A 14,819-nucleotide genomic window follows, 5' to 3' on the forward strand; every position below is an offset into this window, starting at 1 on the left:
GATCCCGCCGGGGGAGAGGCGGCACCGCCCGGGACCCGCAGCGGCCGCCGGCACGACCCGGAGCCCCGGTCCCGGGAGCGGCCCCGGTGCGGCCCCGGTGCGGCCCCGGTGCGCGGGGCGGGTCCGGCCCGGGAGAGAGGGGCGGGGCCCCGAGCGATGGAGCCGCCCCCGTGCCGGGCAGGGCGGGCCCCGGGGCCGGGCGGGGCCGGGGCTCTGGGGCGGGGCCGAGCGGGGCCGGGGGCGGCTTCAGGGGCGGGGCCGGGCCCGGCTCAGGTGCGGGGCGGGGTCCGCACAGGTGCGCGGGGTCCCAGGGCGGCTGCGCAGGGCGGGGCCGAGGTGATTTAAGCCCCCGAAATCGCCCCCGCCGCCATTTGCTCCCTCAGAGCTCGGGGAGGCTGCGGCCGGGCCGGGCTCCCCTGGCGTGGCCCGGGAGAGGCCTCCGCTCCCCCTCTTTCCTCCCCCTCTTTCTCCTGCCCTTCTCCTCCTCCTTCTTCCCCCGCTTATCACCTCTTTCCTGCTCCCCCAGTTTCTTTCTCTCTCCCCACACCCTCCCTCTCTCTCTCTCCCAGCCCCCCTCCTGCCCTCTCCCCAGCGCCCCCCACTCTCTCTCCCTGCTCCTCTGCGCATCCCCGACCCCCGTACCCCTCCTTTCTCCCCGACCCCTCCTTTCTCCCCGACCCCTCCTTTCTCCCCTCTCCGTACCCCGCTCCCCAACCCGACTCCCCTCTCTTCCCCCTCTACCTCTCCTCTGTCCATCATCCTTTCCCCCCTCGTTCTCCCCAACCCACCCCGACTCCTCTCCCTACCCCCCTCATCCCTCCCTGACTCTCCCCTTTCCCTCTTTCCCCCGCAGCCGCGGGGCTCGGGGCGCCGGAGAATAAAGCCCAGAGGGCCGGAGCCCGGCGCCCCTGCCCTCGCTGGAGCCCCACACGGGCCGGGCCCGCTCGGCGGGTCCCCCGTGCGGTACAACAACAGCGCCGGGGCTCCGGCTTTCCACACATCACACTGGGGATCCCCTCCTCAGGAGGGGTTCCCGGGGGGGGGGTGGGTTTCAGGGAGGGTGGTGGGTTGGGGTAGGGTGGGCCCCCTCCTGAGGAGGAGGTCCCGGGGGGGTGGGGGGTCCGGGGGGGGTGGGTGGGGTGGGCCCCCTCCGGAGGAGGGGGTCCCGGGAGGGGGTCAGGGTGGGCCCCCTCCGGAGGAGGGGGTCCGGGGGGGGGGGGTGGGGCGGAGGGGGGACTTTCACCCCCCTCCAGTCCCCGCCCCCTCTCCCGGATCCCTTCCTCCGGACGGGGCTCACCCCGGCCCCCTCCCCGGGATCCCCTCCTCCGGACCGGGGTCCCGGGGGGAGGGAGGGGGGCGGGTGGGGTGGGGGGGCCGGACGGGAGGGGCTGTTGGTTTGGCCTGTGAGCTCTATGTCTGTTCATGCCGCAGAGTGACGTGACCCCCCCTGCTTCCCCCCCACCCCACCCGCCCCCCTCCCCCCTCCCGGGGCCCCGGTCCGGAGGAGGGGATCCCGGGGAGGGGGCCGGGGTGAGCCCCGTCCGGAGGAGGGGGTCCAGGAGAGGGGGCGGGGACTGGAGGGGGGGAAAGTCCCCCCTCCGCCCCACCCCCTCCCCCGGACCCCCTCCTCCGGAGGGGGCCCACCCTGACCCCCTCCCGGGACCTCCTCCTCAGGAGGGGGCCCACCCTCCCCCAACCCACCACCCTCCCTGAAACCCACCACCCCCCCCGGGAACCCCTCCTGAGGAGGGGATCCCCAGTGTGATGTGTGGAAAGCCGGAGCCCCGGCGCTGTTTTTGTACTGCACGGGGGACCCGCCGAGCGGGCCCGGCCCGTGTGGGGCTCCAGCGAGGGCAGGGGCGCCGGGCTCCGGCCCTCTGGGCTTTATTCTCCGGCGCCCCGTGCCCCGCGGCTGCGGGGGAAAGACGGGACAGAGGACGAGAATAAGGGAGCAGAGGGGTCAAAGAAGGAGCGCAGGTGGGGGGTTCGGGGTGTGCAGGGAGAGGTGGGATGGGGGGACAGGAAAGGAGGGGGGGAGGACGAGGACGGAGCACAGGTGGGGGGGCAAAGTACAGAGGGGGAAAGAGGGAAGAGGAACAGAAGGTGGTAGAGGGGGAAGCAAAGGTGGGGGACGGAGGGGGAGGACTGAGGGCAGGTGGGGGGAATTGGGAGGGGAAGGGGAGCAGGGTGAGGGGGCAGGGGGGACCCGGGATGGGGGGGAAAGAACGGTGGAGAAGGAGAGAGAGGGTGGGGGGGTAGGGCAGGGTTGGGGTGTGTAGGGGGACAGGGAGGGGGATGGGGGGGACCGGGCCGGGGGGGAGGGAGGGGAGGGCTAGGGGGGAGAGGGGGGGGGGTAGGGGGGGGGGGTGTAGGGGGTGGGGGAGGGGAGGCAGAGGGGAAAGAGCGGAGAGGGTTAGAAGAAGAGAGGTAAAGACAAATATAAAGGAAAAGAGATACAGAGATACAGAGCCCAGCCCGGCCACAACCTCTCCCACCGAGCGCCGAGGGAGCAAATGGCGGCGCCGCCGATTCCCGAGGCTTAAATCCCCTCGGCCCCGCCCCGCGCAGCCGCTCTGGGGCCCCGCGCACCTGTGCGGACCCCGCCCTTCACACCTGTGCCGGGCCCGCCCCGCCCCGCCCGCGCCCGTAAATGCCGGCGGGTCCGCGCCCGCTCCGCTTTGTGCGGTGGATGCTCATCCTGCTCCTCCCGGGCTGCGGCGGGACCGTCGTTCGGAGCGCTGTGCGGAGCCCGGCACCGGGGGCTGCTCCCGGCGCTGCGCCGAGCCCGAGGCGCTGAGGTGGGACCGGGAACGGGACCCGGGGATTCGTGTCCGGGTCCTGTCGGTGTTTGCTGGGGGTCCCGGGCCGAGCCGCTTGTCCCTCGGCGGGCGGGGTGCGGCTGCCGGGGCCGGAGAACTGAGGTGGGATGGGGGATGGCATTAGGGATCGGCATCGCCGCGGCTGGGAAGAGCCGCTCCGGGATTGGCGCTGGGGCCGAGCCCGGCGCTGCCGCTCCCGCTGCGGCCAGCGCGGGGCTGGGCTCCCGCCGGACCTCCGGCTACGCTCCCGCTGCGGCCGCGGGGAGCCGGGGCCGTGCCGGTGCCGGCCCGCCGGGAGGGCGGCGCTTCCCCGCAGCAGGCGCTGGATCGCGCCTGGAAGCGGCCGGGCCGCGGGGACCGCCCGTGCCCGCCCCGGCCCCCCCCGAGGCCGCCGCTCCCTCAGCGCCGCCCGCCCTGTGGGGCGCCCCCTGGCGCAACCGGAGCGCCGGCGCTCCCGGCCCGGCCCCGCCCGCAGCCCCCGCGGGGACGCGGAGCTCCCCCAGCCCCGGCACTGCCGAGGCCGCCGCACCCCCTGCCCCGGGCCGCTCCCCCGGGGGCCTCCCGCCCGCCGCGCCCCCGCCCAACCAGCGCGGCTGCAGCGGGACGAGCCGCTCCGGGCCGGGCGCTGGCGCCGAGGCCGCTGCTGCCGCTCCTGCTCTGACTGCGCCCGCTGCGGGACCGGGGCCTCGCCGGGGCTCGCTGCTGCTTGGGCCGCTCATCCGATACCTGCCGGGTGAGACCTGATGCTATCCTTCCTCCCCCCCGCTTTCTCTGGGGCTTGCACGCTCCAATGCAAAAACCTCTGGGTTTCAAAGTCCAGTGGAAACTGTTTATTCTTTATTTCTAGAGCACAGGAGATCCGGAGTGGGAAGGGATACACAAGGACCACCAAGTCGAACCCTTATGTGAATGCCTCATCTGGGGATTGAACCCACACCTGGGCATTCTCAGTACACTGCTCCAACCAAGCCAATCTCAGCTCCTGGGAATGTCCTGCCTAGGATAGGAATGCCAAGTGCCAGCCAGGTAATTCCTATGCAAATACAGCTCCTTCTTTTATGCTAATGCTGCTTTACACCCCAGCCCCTGATCATGGAACAACACAGGTGATCAGTTAGTTGTGTGGCAGCACAAAACTCATCCCATAACCCTGATTTCCTGCCCTTTCCAGGATTTACCCAACAGCTGTAAAGGTGCTCGTTCCATGGCCCTTTCCAGGGAGAAATGAGCAAGGCAAGGCCTGAGGGTTCACTTGGTCCATGGCCAAAGTTCTTCTGGAGAGTGTCAGGGCTGCTCCTGCCTGCAGAGGGGCCTTTCCCTCAGGTGAGTGTTCACAGCCCAAAATCCCAGTTGGCTGCTGAGGCTGGGGAGCTTTTGTGGCCCAGAGCTGCACAGAGCTCTCAGTGACTCCTGCTCACTGCCAGGAGTGTTCCTTGCTGCTTCCTCTATGTGTCCCAGCTGGCAGGGAATGGGGGCAGGGAGAAGGCCGGGAGCCCCAGGAAGGGAAGCAGCAGCTCTTGTGCTTTGGATTTGCAGAGAGGAGCTGTGCCTGCAGTGTCCTGCCCGTGGCACGCAGTGTGCCAAACACACATCCCCGGAACGGGCACTGGGCTGCCCGGGCAGCGCTGGGATGGACATGGATAAAGGGCTGCCCGCGGCCCCTCGGCCAGGGGCTGCTCTGAACAGGCACCCAGAGATGCTTCAGTCCCGACAGACCCCACTGACACCCCAAAAATGCCCCAAGGAACAGCTGGCACTGGGCAATGTCAGAATGGGCTGTTTGCAGAGGGGCTCAGACAGCAATTCCCAGTGCTGACCTCCCACACACCTGCCAGCTATGTCCCAGCCACCCAAAATGCCTTCCCTTCCAGCCTGAGGCCATCATCCCTCAGCAGTGTTAAAGCCAAGGCAAGCTTCGCCCACAGCAATGAAATGCCAAGCAATGCCCTCAGAGATGCCTTCAAATGAAAGGTCAGAGTCAGAGAAATCTCTTTGGATTGAGTTGGGAGTTTTTGGGGAGCCAGCTGGAACTGCACAACTGATGGAAAGCTTTCCCAGGTGGCTCCCACTGCAGGTGCCCTGAAGGCAGGGATGTGCGTCCCTTTCCTGAGGGAAAAGAACTTGCAGAGGCCACTCCTGAGGCTCTGGAATGAAATCAGCTCCTGCAGGGAGAGAAGTCCTCCCGTGGGCACAGGGGCTGCCTCAGCAGGGGCTGGGAGCGTGTCCAGCCAGCGCCTGTTCCTGCTTTCAAATATCACCTGGAGCCCCAGCTCGGGGGGTGCAGGCAGCTGAATTCCAGGGAACTCTGTCAGGTGCCCCCAGGGACATTGGGGAGGGGGGCTGGGGGATGAGGGTTACAAACAGCAAATTCTATGGAACATGAAGCTGTCCTTGCCCTGACCCTGCTGAGCTTCCCTGGAAGCTCTGCTGGTTCCTGCCACAGCTGGTGTTAAATAGGCAGCTCTGCATGAGAATATCCATGCTCCAGGAGGCACTGGGAGGCTGTTCCAGTGGCAATTCAGCAGGGAATTCAGGGCTTTGGGTAGAATTCATCTGAACTAGCAAAGCCAAACCCCAAATCTGGGCACCACACAGGGAACAATCTTTGTGCTGCCCTGGCAGCCAAAGCCCCTGGGCTGGGAAATGTCAGCAGGCAAATGGATGGAATGATCTAAATGCCAGCATCCCCCAAAGGGACAATGCCATCACCTCCCTTTGCTCCCCAAGTGTCCACTGTGTTCCCCACAGGTGCCCTGGGGATGCCAGGGAGGTGCCTTTGCCCACAGTGCCTTTCTCCTGCCCCTCTCCAGCCTGAGGCCTCTTCTCCCTTCCCTGCCAGCTGCTGCCAAGGAAGGAAGACACAGTGAGTGCTGAGTTGACCTCCAAATAGTCCTTCCCTCACCTTGAGATGACCTGAGATTTTACCCCCAAAATGTCCCCATCTGTCTCCTTCTGACTTCCTCATTTTTTACAAGGAAGCATTCTTTCTCTGCTCTGGAGATTACCACAAGATTTGCCCCCAAAACTTTCCCTACCTGTCCACTACCTCTTTCCTCATTCCCACCTCAATCTTTTCATTCTTTGCCCTACAGATGCTTTCAGTTTTTACCCCTCTGAACTTCCCTACCTGTCCATAAGTGATTACCTCAGTTTACCCCATCAAGTGCATTCTCTCTGCTACAGATCACCTCAGATTCTATCCCCAAAATTTTCTGGACCTCTCCACCACTGAGTACTTTATTTTTACCTCCAAATACTCATTTTCTACCATGGAGATTCCCTCAAGTTTTACCCACCAGATTTACCCACCTGTCCACAGCCATTCCCTCAGTTTACCTCAGGATGCTCCTGCTCTCTCCTAGAGATGTCCTCCCATTTTACCCCCTCAGTTTTCCCTACCTGTCCAATTCTGATCGCTTCCTTTTTACCTCAAAACATGAGTTCTTTCTTCTGCAGATGAACTCAGATTTTATTACCAAAATGTCTATTTTGTCCCCTGTGCACTGACTAGATTGTAAAACCAAAACCACGCAGGTTATCTCTGTCTTATCCCCAAAATGTTCATTCTGCCCCCTACAAATTAGGTCAGATTTTTTCTCAAAAACCCTTACTATTCCTACATAATTACCTCAGGGTTTGCCCCCCACATTCTACCTAATGTTGGCTACTGATCACCTCATTGCTTCCTCAATATGTTCATTCTTTGCCCTACAGATCTTCCCAAGTTTTACACCCCAAATTTCCTTGCCTTGCCCCAGTGACTGCCTCAGTTCATGTCAGTGGTCACACTCTCCCTAGAGATTACCTCAAGTTTAACCCCCCAAATTTTCCTTAACTGTCCACAACTTATTACCTCATTTTACCTCAAAAGATTCATTCTCAACCTTTAGATTATTTCAAGTTTTACCCCCCAAAATTCCCCTACCTGTCCACTACTGATTCCCTCATTCTTCCCTCAATATTTATTTACTTTCTACCATGTAGCTTCTATCAAGATTTACCCCCAAAGTCTTCCATCTCTCTACTACTGATTACCTCATTTTGACCTCAAAATGTTCTTTCTACAGCTTATTTAAGGTTATTTTTACACAAGTTTCCCTACCTGCCCACAACTGATTCCCTCATGTTACCTCAGTGTGTTCATGCTCTCCCCTAGAGATTAGCTCAAATTTTCCCCCATGCTCAGTACTCATCACCTCATTTTTCCCTCCAAGTGTTCATTCTCTGCTCTTGAGATTTTGTCAAATTTTGCCTCCAAAATTTTCCTTATTTGTCTACTACTGAGTACCTCATTTTTACACCAAAACATTCATTCTGTCCCCTACAGATTACATCAAATTTTACCCCCCAAGTTTTCCTTCCTGTGCAATATTAACTCTTTTCTGCCCCAAAAATGTGCATTCTCTGCCCTAAACATCACCTCAGCTTTTCCCTCAAAAATGCCACCTCACTCCCCTCGACATCCCCTCCCATTTTCCTACACAAACAATTCTTGTGTCCCCTCTCAGCCAGCCCAGGTTTTCAGCTAAAAATGTCTCCTCTGTCCCCTCAAAGTTATCCCAGGTTTTCCCAGTGAGGAGCTGCAAGGAATTCAGGCAGGGCCAATGACACCAGGGAACAGCTGTAAATTCAGAGGCAGAAAGAGAAGATCTACCAGGAAAGGGGAAAGGTTCAGCAAACATTTCTGCAATTAATTAATTAATAATTATTTCCAGTTCCCCACTGAGAAGAACACAACCTCACAGCTGGTAAGGCCTGACAGTTCCCTGCAGGGAGAGCTCAGCACATGTGCCCAGAGGCAATCCCAGCATCTGAAAGAAAGAAAGAAGCAGCAAAAGGTGATTGCTTCTCTTTCAAAGTTATTTCAAGTGCTCACACCCAAACCCACCTTTGCTCTTGATTCTGGCCAGGTGCATGGTGAGCAGTGGGCACAGGTCATGTCATCCATGCTGGTGTGAGTGATGCTTTCTGGGGGAAAGCAGCTGATCTCCAAAGTTCCCTTCCTGCCCCGTGCCTGATCTGCACAGGAGAAAACCTCTTCCAGGAAGGGATTGTGCTCCCTCTAATGCCATTTGCCCAGTCTGTGCCATGGGGATATTGCCAGCCTGGGGCAGCAGAGGCACACGCAGCTCTCAGCACTCTCTGCTCCAAGCACAGCTCGGGGCTCCTTTGCACACTGCCTCTGCCCTGGGGTTTTCTCCAGGAGAAGCCAAGGAATTGCTCCTGGAAGGGTGCAGATTAAGTTATCCCAAAGGGAAGCAAAGAGTAAGTACTCCAGGAAGAGCCCTTGGGATCTGCTGGGCTGAGGTGGGAAGGGGACATTCATTCCCTGCAGGGCCAATACACAACAACCTCCAAGCCAAAGCCCAGACTGGCAGGTGGGGTCTGACAGCAGCACTCTGACAAACCTCCTTGTCATTCTTCCCTGCAGTGACTTTTGCAAGCAAACTCTGAAGCTGACAAGCCCAGAAGCTCCATCCAGCCACTCTGGAAGGAAAGGATACTCCCAGGGATGAGGCACATTCCCAGCAAACTCTCCCAACACAGCCTGGAGGCAGCGCTGGAGCTCGGGTGTGGGGCTGGGAAGGGCTGCCAGGAGCACGCAGCCCCCAGGTGGGGTGGCAGCGGCAGCAGCAAATTCCCACAGGCTGATGGCACAGCAGAGAGACAAAGGCCAGCAGTGCCCATGGGAGGTGCAGGGTTAATTCTGCTCCCTGCTCTGCCCCATCCCTGCAGGAAAGCTCCAGGGGGGAGAGAAACTCTCAGGGTGCCCAAAATGCAGCATCTGTCACCCTGATCCAGCTTCAACTCAGCGTGGGGGGCCAAACTCCCCCCACAGGTAAACACTGAGCTGAGCTGGTCAGTCTCAAACACAGCCCCAGTTCTCACCTCCAGCCTGCTCCTGGGGCTGCTGCCACATTCCTGACAAGGAGCCCCTTTGGACAGGGCTCTCTCTGTGTCTCAGGTGCTGGGCACTGCAGGGACCAGGGCAGCCCCCTCTGGGGACAATTGGGGATTCATCCCACACCATGGGCAGGACCAGGGGCCCTCCAGTACAGGCTGGTGGGGCCAGAGCCCATTGGGTTTGGCTGCTCAAACACCAAAGCTTTTGGCAAAGATGGGACAAGTTAAGTGGGTTTTCCTGTCCTGAGAGAGAGAAGAAATTGTTGAAATTAAGCATGGAAATTAAGTCCACTGTGGAAGTCAAAGGTTCCTGGCTTTCCCACTCCTGTTCTGATTGCTCACTAGAGGGTTTTTTCTGTAACAAATGAGAGATGGCACCAAATAAAAGAGCTCTTTTTCAACATTTTTTCCCTACTTTCTTCCATACATAAAAAGGATGTCCATTTTTTCTTAGTGCATTCTTTGCCTAATTTTAACAGAACCATTTTCCTTCCAGGCCCCACTTGTGGGTTCTTCACTCCTTTGCCATTGGACTTTGGACAAAGGAAGAGAAGGATCTGCTCCACATGGGTGTCATCCTATGGGGAACACCCCCTGTACCAGCCCCAGCCTGGGCCAAGCACGCTGCCTCACTCTCCCCTTTCTGGATGCTGCCTCCAATCCAGTCTGAGTTTTCCCCTGGTTTCCATGTCTAAGGACAGGAACTTGTCCTGGTCAGGGTATAAGGCCTTAAACTGCACATGGATCTGGGGGGCTGGGACTGGGATTCCAGCAGGGAATTCATTGTTTCACAAATCAAAATTATTCCAGGGAGCTGCTGCTTCACCACACAGTGTCAGCAAAAGAGAGAAAACACCAAAGGTGTATCCAAAAACAAGGATGAAATGATTCCTGCTGCTTTTAGTGGGATCAGGGCTTATGCTGCCCTGGAATGACAAAGAACTTCTCCCTCAGCCCCCCAGAGAGCCCTCAAAAAGCCAAAGTGCAGCAGGGAAGGAAGGAAAGGCACCTGCTGGGGACAGCACAGCTCCAGCTGCTCATGGGGACTGGGACTGAGTCTGGAGCCAAAAGCCCCTTCCCAGGCTGGAGGGGCTTGCCTAAAGCACCACCTCTGGGAAGCAAAGGGCTATGGAAGAAATGGAGTGGGAATTTACAATAATAATCATAATGGATCGGGAAAGAGCAACAACAGAAGCAACAATCATTCCAAGGGAGCAGGAGGGATGCTGAGCTTTAAACAAGGTTTGAGTGAGGCAGCAGCTCCTGGCAGTTCTAACCCACAGCTCCAGCTCTGCGATTCCAGGAGCACTGCAAGCTCCTCCTGCCCAGTCCCTGGCTTTGCCTCCTGCCAGTACTCGGCACCTCGGGCACGGGTGGCTGCGAGTGCTCCAGTGCTGCTGCCCCGAGGGAGTGGGAAAATGGCCACTAAACCCCTTCCCACTGGGCTGGCTCCGAGCTCTGGCTGGGGAAAACATTTGGCACCCCTGGCATTTCAATGCAATCAGTTTCCATCACTTTGAAGATGCACTGAATAAACCCAGGGCCCATAAGTAAACCTCTCCCCATAAGGAGAGCCCCAGGGAATACACAATTCTTCCTATGCCTGGCCAAAGAAACCAGGAGCCAGGTTTTGGGGAGAGACTCCAGACTCTTATTTCCCTCCCTGGCTGTAAACCACTTGCAGAGGCTTTGGAGTTCATACAAGCTTGTCAGGATTTGGATACTTCATTTAAATTCCATTCAGATACTGGAATGGAAGTGTCCTAAAGGCACCTCCACTCAGACTTTCATTTTAAGCCCTCTACTACAAAAGAAGTTGGATGTTCTTTTCTTAGGAACACCCCACCTCTGCTTCTTTAGGTGTCTCCATGTGGGACATAAAATAAACATGGACAAATTTTAGAATGCAGCTTCCAAGTCAAGTTACCTGCTAGGAAATTACTCCAGCTCTGGTACCTTGGGCTGTTTTAAACACAGCCTGGCCCTTCATGGCTGAGGCTCTGAGCTACACAACTTGTGAGCTGGCAAGTAACAGCAGCTGAGGTCTCATCCCAGCTGTACACAAAAACAGGGAGTGGGGGCTGCACTTGGATACATGCAGGCAGGGTTGGGCCCCTTCTGAAAGCTTCAATCCCTGTTTTTCAGAGACTCAATCAGGAACAATGACATTTTCACAAAGCTCTCTTAAGGCACGTGAAAACCCGAGCAAGAAAATGGAATCAAAGCCTTTGTTCCACTGGCCTCACGCCCCAAATTCCAACGGGACAGACAAGTCCCTCTCCTCGCAAGGCAACGTCTCCTACCTGGATCTGTGCCTTCCCCAGCCTTTGGTGGCCGTTGTCTCCATCCTCCCACACCTCCTCATCTTCCTCCTCAGCAGGCCTGGCTTCCTCATCCTGCAGAGCAAGCACAGGGACACTCACCAGCCTGCTCATCCCAACCCTGGGCAGCAGGGAGGGACTGCTGGGACCCCCTGGACAGTCACCCCTCTACTGGGCACCATCCCTGCTCTGCAGCCCATTCCCGTTCCTGGCCTGGCATCTCCTTTGAACGGGATGTTAAACCACAACCACTTGCTCTGCTGGGTTTTGGGACATCAGAGACTCCCCCAAGGCAGTGGACAAAGCTCCTGCTCCCACAGCCTCTGCCTCCCAAAGCCCTGCTAGGGCCAGGCAGAGCAAGGGAAACCCCTCAGTTCCTGCTGGAAATTTCCTCTTGTGCCCGTAAACCCAGGGAAATGGTGGCTGCCCCATCCCTGGAAGTGTTCAAGGCCAGGCTGGTCACACCTTGGAGCACCCTGGGGATGGAATGAGGTGATCCTTAAGGTCCCTTCCCACCCAAACTATTCTGCCATTCCAGGATGATTCTGTGATCTCTCCCTGCATTTATTTTGCATCGTTTCCTCTCTAATTTGAATTCCCAAATCTAAATTATTTTTTAAAGAAATCATTTAAAATTATCCCAGGAATAAAAAAAGGTGCATCAAACATACAAGAATCATTCCTACCTCCATCAAATCATTAATTGGAAGCCTCTTTCCTCATCTTTGTCCTTACTTTTCCTTTCCTGGGAAACCTTATGATCCCACAGATTTTCCAAGAGATTTACTGGGATTGCAGAAAGGTTTGCTCTGTCAGGGAAGCAGGGGGGTTTACAACACTTGCTCCTCTGCATCTTTATCCTTTCACCAGCTTTCCCCCAGAACGGTGTTGCAAGAGAAGTTCAGAATTACTAGAAATGGATCAGGGTCACCTTTTTTCCTCACTCTTTTCTAACTACTTCCAAATTCTTGGAATTATCCTTAAATGAGGCCTAGAAAACTACTGTGAAAACATCAATCAGAGGAACATCTTGAAAAGAGAAAACTACATCCAGCAGCAGCCAAAACAATGCCACTGCTATTCTTACCTGGTCTCCAGGTGCTCCTGCCAGAGCTCCCAGCACCCATTGCCATTCCATGAGGGTGAGGAGGCAGTTTTGGAAGTGTTCTTTGCCATGGGATGGGATAACAGAGCCCAGAGGGTCTTTGTGTCCCTTCCAAGCCACCCCATGATTCCATGATCCCATCAGCACCTGTACCAATTCCATTCTGGAAAGCCCAATTCCATTCCTCCCATCAACTCAGAATTTCTCCCTTCCTCTCTCTGCTCCACATCAGGCATGTGTTGCCACAGGCATGGGATGCCTCAGCATTGCCTGGGAATGCCACTCAAGGCTGCCCTGGTGGCCTCAGTGCTCCAAAATGCCCAGCTGGCTCCCGTTCCAGTCAGGAATGTCCCAAACAGCAGCGTGGGGTGTGCCCTCTGCCATCCCACCATTGGGGCAGCTCCCATAGAATGTGACCGACTTACTGGGTTTGGAATTCCTGGCTTAAAAGTCAGGTGGTGGAATATCCTCTCCTGGGAATATCCAGAAGAAACCAGAAGGCTCCCTGAAAGCCACAGGTCAGGGCAGAGTCAGATGAACGAGCCTGAACTGGTTTTCAGGGGATGCATCCCCAGCCTGTGGCTGCAAAAACTCCAGAGCTGTTCCCTCCCCTTGGGACAGCCAGGGAAAACGTCCCCAGCATGGATTTCTGACAGGAAAAACCTCACTGCTCCAGCCTACTTGGCTCCTCCCAAATCCAGGCCAGCACTCCAACAGGCTCTAAGGACAAAACAACAGCAAAGACCATCTCAGGGCACACGCCACGAGCTGGGCGTCACATTCCTCACTGGAACTGGGCTGTTCCACATCCCTGTGAGAGTCGGGAGCATCCCCCGTTCCTCACTCCTCCATTCAGGACAAAGAGCTGTCAAACAGCCAGTGTGTATGTCAGAGACTGAAACATTATATTTTCTCTCTTAAACATGTTCTTAAAGGACTTTTAAAACTGTATTACAGAAGCTGAAGAGAAGACTGCAACACCCTGAATGGGGCCCTGAGGCCTGACACCGCTCGCTGATGAAGATAAGATAAAGTAACAACTCAGGGCTGGGGACATTCACTGAGCATGGGCTTAACACCTCCAAGGTGGGGACCACAGCCCCAGGGCGATCAGGTGCCAGGCTCACACAGACCCTGGCACCAAGGGGTGGAGGGAGGAGAGGCTCTGGGTACCTTGGAAAAGCCTCTGGTCAGAGGTGCAGTGACCGCCCATCCTGCACTGTGCAGAGCCCGGCTGAGGGGTGCTCACCGGGGGGAGGAAGCTCATCCACAGCAGAAGGGGTGACATGGCCCAGCACAGGGGCCCCCAGAGCCTGCAGCAGAGCACCAGAGATGATGCCACAGACCCTCAGTGTTGCAAGGGACAGCGTCAAGCCGGCCCCTGCAAGAGAGGCACGTGGGCGTTCCCAGCTGGCCCAAAGTGTGCATTAACCCACGGAATTCTGCACCCTTCGGCTGGGGCAGCATGGAGCGGGATGGCCACGGCGCCCACGGGGGACCCTCACCAGCAGCAGAGCGGATGGAGGGGAGCAACGAGACGTCGCTGGCACCCTCAGATGGGTGATGGGCTTCCACCTACCCCCGTCACCTCTCCCTGCTCCCACACCCCCCACGCACACTTTTCTTTCTCTCTTTCTTTTCTCTTCCCTTTTCTTTGCCTCTTTTACTATCAAATAAAATACATCCATTTTTTGGCAACAACATCTGACCTCGTTTGGTTTTAGTCTCATTTTTGGGGATATTTTGAACCTTCCAGGTTCTTTCCAGTTTATGCTCAGAGATGTAGCTTGCTTTGCTTTCCTGGGTCTAAACCAGATTGTAACAGCGTAACCCCAACAATCCAGGGAAAACCACCTTGCTCTGGGGAGAAACATCATGCCCATTTTTTATAGAAAAAGCCAAAGAGCAGTACTGGAAACACTCCCAGGCATGGACCCTCCCAGCTCCGGAAATGCAGCTCACAGGCTTCTTCCCATGGGAACCCCAATCTTACCCAGGACTGGGCTCAGGGAGAAAGTCCTGCCCATTCCACCACTCTGGCACAGACACCCCAGGAAGGTGTCCCTGACCATGGCAAGGGGCTGAACAGGATGGTCTGTAAGGTTCTTGCCAGCACCAGACCATTCCAGGAGTTTAAGGTGGATTTGAGCAGCTCCTGGGGACATGAACACCACCCACACCTCCCAGCTGGCTCAGCCCAGAGTCCATCCAGCACTCACAGAGAGCTGCTGGGAGCTGAAATTCTCCCTGCTCCCCCTGCCTGGGAAACCCTGCCTCCAGCTCCTGGGAAAGAGGAGCTGCATCCTGCTGGGTGCCCCTGGCTCTGGGCAGCTGCCGCCTTCAGGCGGGGGGATGGCTCGGGCAGCTCCGGTGACTGTTCCACCTCGATGATTTTGTGTTTTCCTGCATTTCCCTGGGCTGGAGGGGAGCAGGGGGTGCGGTGGGAGTGCGGGAAGGCAGCGGCGGGGAGGGCAAGGAGTGGGGCCGGGCACCGCACGGCGCAGGGGGGCTTCTGCTGGCACTGGAGGGGCGCGACCGTACGGAGGCGTCCCCGCCGCTGCCGGCCACTGCCCACGGGGCTCCTGCCCGCCCCCGGCGCCACTGACCCCACACCCCGTGTCCCCACACTGGGAACCACCACGGAAAATCATGCTGGAACCTCTAATCCTG

General features: G+C 57.8%; 1 long non-coding RNA gene across 2 annotated transcripts; it reads left to right on the forward strand.

Annotated features, from left to right (window-relative positions):
• Positions 1 to 3,436: 3,436 nt before the first annotated feature.
• LOC309574425 lies at positions 3,437 to 8,362 on the forward strand. 2 transcript variants are annotated; one of them, XR_014226530.1, is made up of 5 exons: positions 3,437 to 3,552; positions 3,667 to 3,845; positions 3,991 to 4,142; positions 5,568 to 5,682; positions 7,535 to 7,602. It is a non-coding gene; the product is annotated as an uncharacterized lncRNA (long non-coding RNA). The 2 variants fall into 2 exon arrangements; XR_014226529.1 differs by lacking the exons at positions 5,568 to 5,682; positions 7,535 to 7,602 and adding an exon at positions 8,251 to 8,362.
• The last annotated feature ends 6,457 nt before the right edge of the window (positions 8,363 to 14,819 follow it).

The sequence above is a fragment of the Coloeus monedula genome (genome assembly GCF_965178545.1).
Source record: "Coloeus monedula genome assembly, chromosome: 6".
NCBI lineage: Eukaryota > Metazoa > Chordata > Aves > Passeriformes > Corvidae > Coloeus > Coloeus monedula.